The sequence below is a fragment of the Puntigrus tetrazona genome, chromosome 1, assembly GCF_018831695.1.
Source record: "Puntigrus tetrazona isolate hp1 chromosome 1, ASM1883169v1, whole genome shotgun sequence".
NCBI classification, from domain to species: domain Eukaryota; kingdom Metazoa; phylum Chordata; class Actinopteri; order Cypriniformes; family Cyprinidae; genus Puntigrus; species Puntigrus tetrazona.
Window position 1 is genome coordinate 27,597,075 of NC_056699.1, and position 7,055 is coordinate 27,604,129.

Here is a 7,055-nt window from a genome sequence, read left to right on the forward strand (position 1 = left end):
TAAGTGTTCACGAGCTTTTATAAAGTCAAAAGCCAGTTGAAAGTGTTAGTGTTAAGTGTTATCTAGTCTGAGACTTTACAGAATATCAGATGTCACCAGGTGTCAACGCTTGCAGGCTTTCAGTCATTTTCAATATATAAAATAACGCCATAGTAGTTTTACAAAGCAGTACTTGCAGATATACCTGATTGAACAACATTACCAAGCTTGGAAGAGCCAAAATAATAAAAAAAACTGTCTAAAGAAGTCATATACACCTTGGCTGGCTTCGGTGAGTAAAATATGGCATGATTTTATTCCTTTAATTGAATCATGATGATGATACGCCTGCTGAAAGACAACAGCAACGCAATAATCACATACATTTATAAAGCTTTACGCTACAACACCATTACAAACCATCAACTTTTAACAATTAAAAACATTAAGAACTGTTCTCTGAAGGATTTATGTAGGATTTATTGGTTTTAACGAGCCACCAGAAGGAGACCCAGTAGAAACCTGCAGTACACTTTCCAAAAATATAACAAATTGTCTTCAGCAGTATAGCAATCTTTACAATTTACAAGAACACACACACACACACACACACACACACACAGTTCTGTTGGCTTTATGTTGGGTGATGCTCTCCACTGCTGACCGCTGCATTACCTCCAGAAATCCTCCGGACAGATTAAACACTTAGGGGCAAAGACAGAACCAATTATTAATTTGTCACATTCACTGTGGTCAAATGAATTTAGCCTGATATTTTTAAAAGCATCGTAATAATTGTAATAATTAAATACGTTGTGTATCATTGAATGGTCACCCTACATTTTCTTTTTGTATTTATTTTCCAGAGATAGTGATAGTTCATCAAAATATTTGACGTTATAAAATTATATTTTTAACTCGCTGTAACTTCATTTGTGAATGAAGTTGGTTGGTTAATAACACAATCGGCATGCAGTTTTTGTGAGGAGCTATTAACCTAAAGTTTACAATTATAATAGCTCTGTGATTATAAAGAGCCAGTTGCAAAAGCCCAGAGCAATGTTTTAACGTTTTAAAGACAACCTAAAGCTTCCCGCTGCAATGCATGAGTGCACTTTGACCTCACTGTAGTACCAGCACACACTGAGGTTACACTTTTAGCTTTTTAACTGCGTCCTAGCGTTGTGACGTCATCACGAGTGGCCCGGGAGCTCATGATGACATCACTGTGACATCACACCGCCGACTGGGTGAGGGACAAATCATTTCAGACGTTTATTAGCAACACAAATAAAGTTTGGAGGCACGGGAGACATGCACTTTGACGTGGAACGTCTAAATAACGACGGGAAAAAATAAAGTTTAAATCAAATACAAGAAGCAAATGCACTACTGTGCGACCAAAGATTTTTTTGGTTCGTTTTAAACTTCCAGTATCACCTTAGATAAACGGCAGAAATGAGCAAAATGTTTTTAAAACAGGCGAAACCCCTCTGTCTCTCTGTCCCTGAGTCAGAAATTTCACCGGGCCCGAAAGGTTACTGAGGTTAAGGAGCGCTGAGCCTACTACTAAAAGTGAGGAACGACACTCACCTGTCTGAACAACAATCTATACACACTTCCACAACATCACAGCATCCGGGGAAACTGTCCATGCATACACTACACGTGTCGCACGCGTCCAGCACGTCGTCATGGCGACGCTGATGACAGTGGCACGCGCATTCGGTGTCGCAGCTGTCCTTGCAGTTCTCACAAGACTCTTTGCTGTTCTCACAACCCATAACTAGACCGGCGAAATCACCACTGAACCCATGCGTTTTTTGTGCAAGTGTTTTCCGATCTTCAACAGTCCACCCTGATTTCAGATTTGCATGAAGGAGCCTCGGCAGTCCAGCCAATCCACTGATCTCACTTGAGGAAAATTTGCTTAAAATATACGTCCACCCAAAGTGTAGGCAAACGAGAAAAGACTGCGTGCACACACACACACACACACACACACACACACACACACTTTCAGGAGCATCTTGTCTGGCATCAAATACTGTGCGGTCTTCTCCAAAACAGCATGCGACATCTGACAACTCTTTAGATAAAAACAAGCTGTTAAATAATGACTACTGTCTAAATGTAGTACCTTGAAGAAGCCAGAAGAAGGCAGCATCACCATGAAGATCCTTTTGGCAAACAGTATGACCCACTTGAGAATTTGAGAGCAATGTTTTAAAGTTTAACTTAGCAGCCAGCAATTTTCTGCAAAGACAAAGTGCATGTGATTGATTGTATTTGTCCATTATAAGCAGGCTGATCTGCTTTGAATGTAGTCTGGATGAAGTGACAGGTGCATTTGCACAGATTTGGGATCAGCAGAAGATCCGGGAAGTGTTTCGCCCTTCCTTTTAAAAGTTCAAGCATGTTTGTTTGCAGCACCATTAAAGACAGCCGATCTTTTGTGATGGAGATATTGTATGTAATGGCCACTAGAGGAGTCCAAGAAGGGTACATTTAACACAGAAGTGCAGATCAAAGGCTGTCTCTACTATTGAATAATCTGTACTTAACCAAAAAAAGCTTAAAACAGTAGAACAGTCATATTAGAAAACAATCACCAGTTACAATCAAGAAGACTTGTTTTTACTCAACTATGAGATATAAATCTACATCTTTCTGTTCAGGAGTCTCTGTACCAATAAGTCTGTGATGATACACATATATATATATATATATATATATATGAGGAAACATATGGCAACTTAACAATTGGAACCAAAAAAATGTAATATATAGAAATAGGTGCCGCCATTCATTTATGAGCATAGCTTCTTGTCTCATCCGCGTCCAGATATTTTTAGCTGTACAAAACAGACTTTCACAGCAAAACAATCCATCACAATATTTAAATGTGTTATCTTAATTATGAACACGCTGGTTTGTAGTTTTAAAGTTTCATTCAGCATTCTGTCATCCTCTCATTTCAAACCCGGAGGACTTTGAATGATATATTTTAATAACCACAAAACATAAACAGACGGGAGGTCATTATTCACTGAAAATCAACCTTTGGGTTTCTCTTCTCTGCTGAGCACAAAACACAGAGATAAAGAGAACAAAGCCACGGCACGGAGGTAGCATCTGCGCTTGTGATGCTTCCCACGAGAACGCCAGCTTTTTATTCCCTTTCTGCTCAGGAAATTATTTGTTAAATGTTCGTCTACCAGACGAATAGATCAGTAACAGACCGTGAAAATGTGTTTATTTGAGGAATCACTTCTGTGTTTCTGCCACACGTTCTTGAGTTGATCACTGGTCTGTTCGAGAGACACCTTAAGGACTTATTATAGAGGTTATTATTGTAAAAACACTACACTCGAAGGCCTGTAATGGTTGGTGTTGGACGTGTATGTTCACAGAGGCTTTTCTGAAGGTTGAGGAGATCTAAAGGTCACTAAACCACGTCATATTATAATCATATCATTTAGATTAAGCTGGTTAACAAATCAGTTTAATTACTTTTGGATTTACGATAACCATTTACCTGAAATGGACAGTCTGCTTTCAAGTCGTTGCAGACCTGACATTTCTTCTGTCAAACAAAAATGTGCACATCATTTCAAAATAATGCTTGATATTCTGCTTTATGTTTTATGCACGTCTTTTGTGGGAGGTTCGTCACGTCTGTAACACAGCACACATCATACTGAACTGAAAATGAAAACTATTGTCCGTCAGTCAAAAAGCAGATGCTTCCTATTAGCCATCTTTGCTTTCTCATCCATTTCTAGCACTTCCTATATACTGCTGGTGAGCGGGTGAAGTGTGGGATGGGATGACTATAAATCACAGTCATTACAGGAGAGAGAGAGAGAGAGAGAGAGAGAGAGAGAGAGAGACAGACAGAGAGAGAGAGACAGAGAGAGAGAGAGAGAGAGACAGAGAGAGAGAGAGAGAGAGAGAGAGAGAGAGAGAGAGAGAGAGAGAGAGAGAGAGAGAGAGAGAGAGAGAGAGAGAGAGAGACAGAGAGAGAGAGAGAGAGAGAGAGAGAGAGAGAGAGAGAGAGAGAGAGAGAGAGAGAGAGAGAGAGAGAGAGAGAGAGAGAGAGAGAGAGAGAGACAGAGAGAGAGAGAGAGAGAGAGAGAGACAGAGAGAGAGAGAGAGAGAGAGAGAGAGAGAGAGAGAGAGAGAGAGAGAGAGAGAGAGAGAGAGAGAGAGAGAGAGAGAGAGAGAGAGAGAGAGAGAGAGAGAGAGAGAGAGAGAGAGAGAGAGAGAGAGAGAGAGAGAGAGAGAGAGAGAGAGAGAGAGAGAGAGAGAGAGAGAGAGAGAGAGAGAGAGAGAGAGAGAGAGAGAGAGAGAGAGAGAGAGAGAGAGAGAGAGAGACAGAGAGAGAGAGAGAGAGAGAGAGAGAGAGAGAGAGAGAGAGAGAGAGAGAGAGAGAGAGAGAGAGAGAGAGAGAGAGAGAGAGAGAGAGAGAGAGAGAGAGAGAGAGAGACAGAGAGAGAGAGAGAGAGAGAGAGAGAGAGAGAGAGAGAGAGAGAGAGAGAGAGAGAGAGAGAGAGAGAGAGAGAGAGAGAGAGAGAGAGAGAGAGAGAGAGAGAGAGAGAGAGAGACAGAGAGAGACAGAGAGAGAGAGAGAAATTAAATTACATAATTTCATTGTGTTTCTCACAACTTTATTTCATCTAAAATGTTATTTGAATGTTTATTTCTGTCCAGTGTTCTTGTTGTGATTTTAATGTTAAAGGTTTCAAAAACGTTTCTTATAGACTTCCACTAACTTTATTGATATTAGCATCAGTGTAATAAAAAATCATTTTAAGAGCGATGTCATTCTAGGAATGTTTTATCCACGTTACAAAAACATATCAAACATTACCAGTAAAAAAAAAAACTTTCCATAATTTAGAATGTTTAATTTAGAACTTTAATAAGAGAGAACTGTTAGCTAAAATCTTCAAGAAAATGTGATCATAAAAGGCTAACGTAAAATTAACTAACTACTGCATATGACAAGACAAGCTGAACAACCAAGAAGGGCACTGCTGAGTCTGAAGATTGCTTTCGAGGTTTTATCTTAAGAACATTTGAGGTGTCTTAACTACAGAAAGGCTGTTAAACCCGCAGTGCTGCACAGGATCATTTAATCAGGTGCTGCTGCAGAAGGATCCCGACCCCACCAGGACATACATCAGAACCTTCTCGAAATGACACACAATTACAATCCCAGAGTCGTTCAGCGTCAGACGATCCATTCAGGGACGACTCTTGTCGGGCGTGAGGTCCGGCTCTGTGACGAGGAGGGCTTTGATCAGACCATATGCTCGAGCACCGCGCTGAAACATGCATGAAATAGCTGCCTCATTAACAGAAATGACTGAAATGTGCTTCCAGCAAATGACCTGAGGACAGAATTAATGAAAGAGGAATAATACCCTCACGTGGACGGGCCTTTTTTGCACATTCACTTCACTTACACTTTTGATCAAGCCGTTTTGTTCTCGGCTGATCGATGTTTGGACGTCTGCAGTGGTGTTAGTGGCCATGTGTGTGTGTGTGTGTGTGTGTGTGTGTGTGTGTGTGTGTGTGTGTGTGTGTGTGTGTGTGTGTGTGTGTGTGTGTGTGTGTGTGTGTGTGTGTGTGTGTGTGTGTGTGTGTGTGTGTGTGTGTGTTATGCGGTCCACCGTGGCTTCAGCGAGTTCCCAGAGATCTCCATAAGAAGCATTCATCAGCCTGCAGTAAATCAAAGCCATCCACGACAGACTAAACAACTGGGAGTTTTATTTTTTTTGCGATTTTTCGTTCTTTTTTCCCCCTCTTTACTTGTTCTCGCAGGCAATAACAAAACTGATTTACACAAGTACCGCAGTTTAACTCTTCCGTACAAATTCTTTCCACGAAGCACAAAAAAAAGAACAAAAACCATGACCATGACGCAGGTTACACTCCGTACGAAGCTCCGTGTTTATGATGTATTATTAATATTAACTGAAGCTCGGCGGTAGTCACTCGAGATTTAGTGGTCGGGTTTTAATCGACTTCTTCTTTCAGTGTCAGCCTCATTGCTATTCATTTGCATTTTTATGCTTGCATTTTAATAAACTTCAGATGATCGATACATTATGTAAATCTTCTATATAAAAACAGCTATGGCACAAAACACCTGCTCATCAAATGCTTATATTATGGACCACATCTTCAAGCCAGAAGATGGCATATGTGACACTAAAATATGATTTTGCATCCTTATTATTTTTTTTTTGGTATACTTAAGGCTGCGAATGAATGCTGCGTTCAACAACACATCTATTTTTCAATGTATATACATAGATATATATTCATAACAACACCGTGGTTTGCTTCAGTAAATAATGCATCATGAACAGGGAGAGTGCTTCAGCCTTGTGTCGATTTAAACAATTTTCACCCAAATACAGAATGATTTATCGTGTCACGTTTAAGTAACGGTTTTGAATGCTGCTAGAGATCCTCCACAATCCGAGAAGCCTCGCGTGGGAGCCGTAAAGATCATCCCTGAGCTCCCGGCTGAGCCGTTTTTCGTCCTGATGAATTGTGGGTAGCCCAGTGAAGTGTGCAGAAAGACGTATAGTGAACACTGTACCTTTAAAAGCTTCCACTGAGGATCTGCTTGAAATTGACGGCGCGTTTATTGAAGCACCTGATCACGACACCATCAACACCCCACGTGAAACATCAAGCTCTGACGTCAAGCGAGCGGTAAATCTCCTTTTCTGTCTGTGGTTAGTGCTCAGTAGAAATGGAACTGAATTATGGATGCGTTTCTTAAAGGGCAACACAATGAAAGGTGGTTTGGCTCCTGAGTGGGTAAATAACCAAGTGGTTTGTTTTTACTGCTATTAAATGAGCAGCGCCTTGCCGTTTCTTCACAGCATGATGTTCTCCAGACCCTTCACCCTCTCTGCTTCTCTCAGCAGGAATGAGCATCTGCTAAGTGCATGAAAAGTAAATGTAATTGGTATTTCCACCACAAATAAGTTGCTTTTAGTGTTTACAGGCGATTGTTTAGTCAAAAGAATATTTTTATTTTTTTAACTAAATTT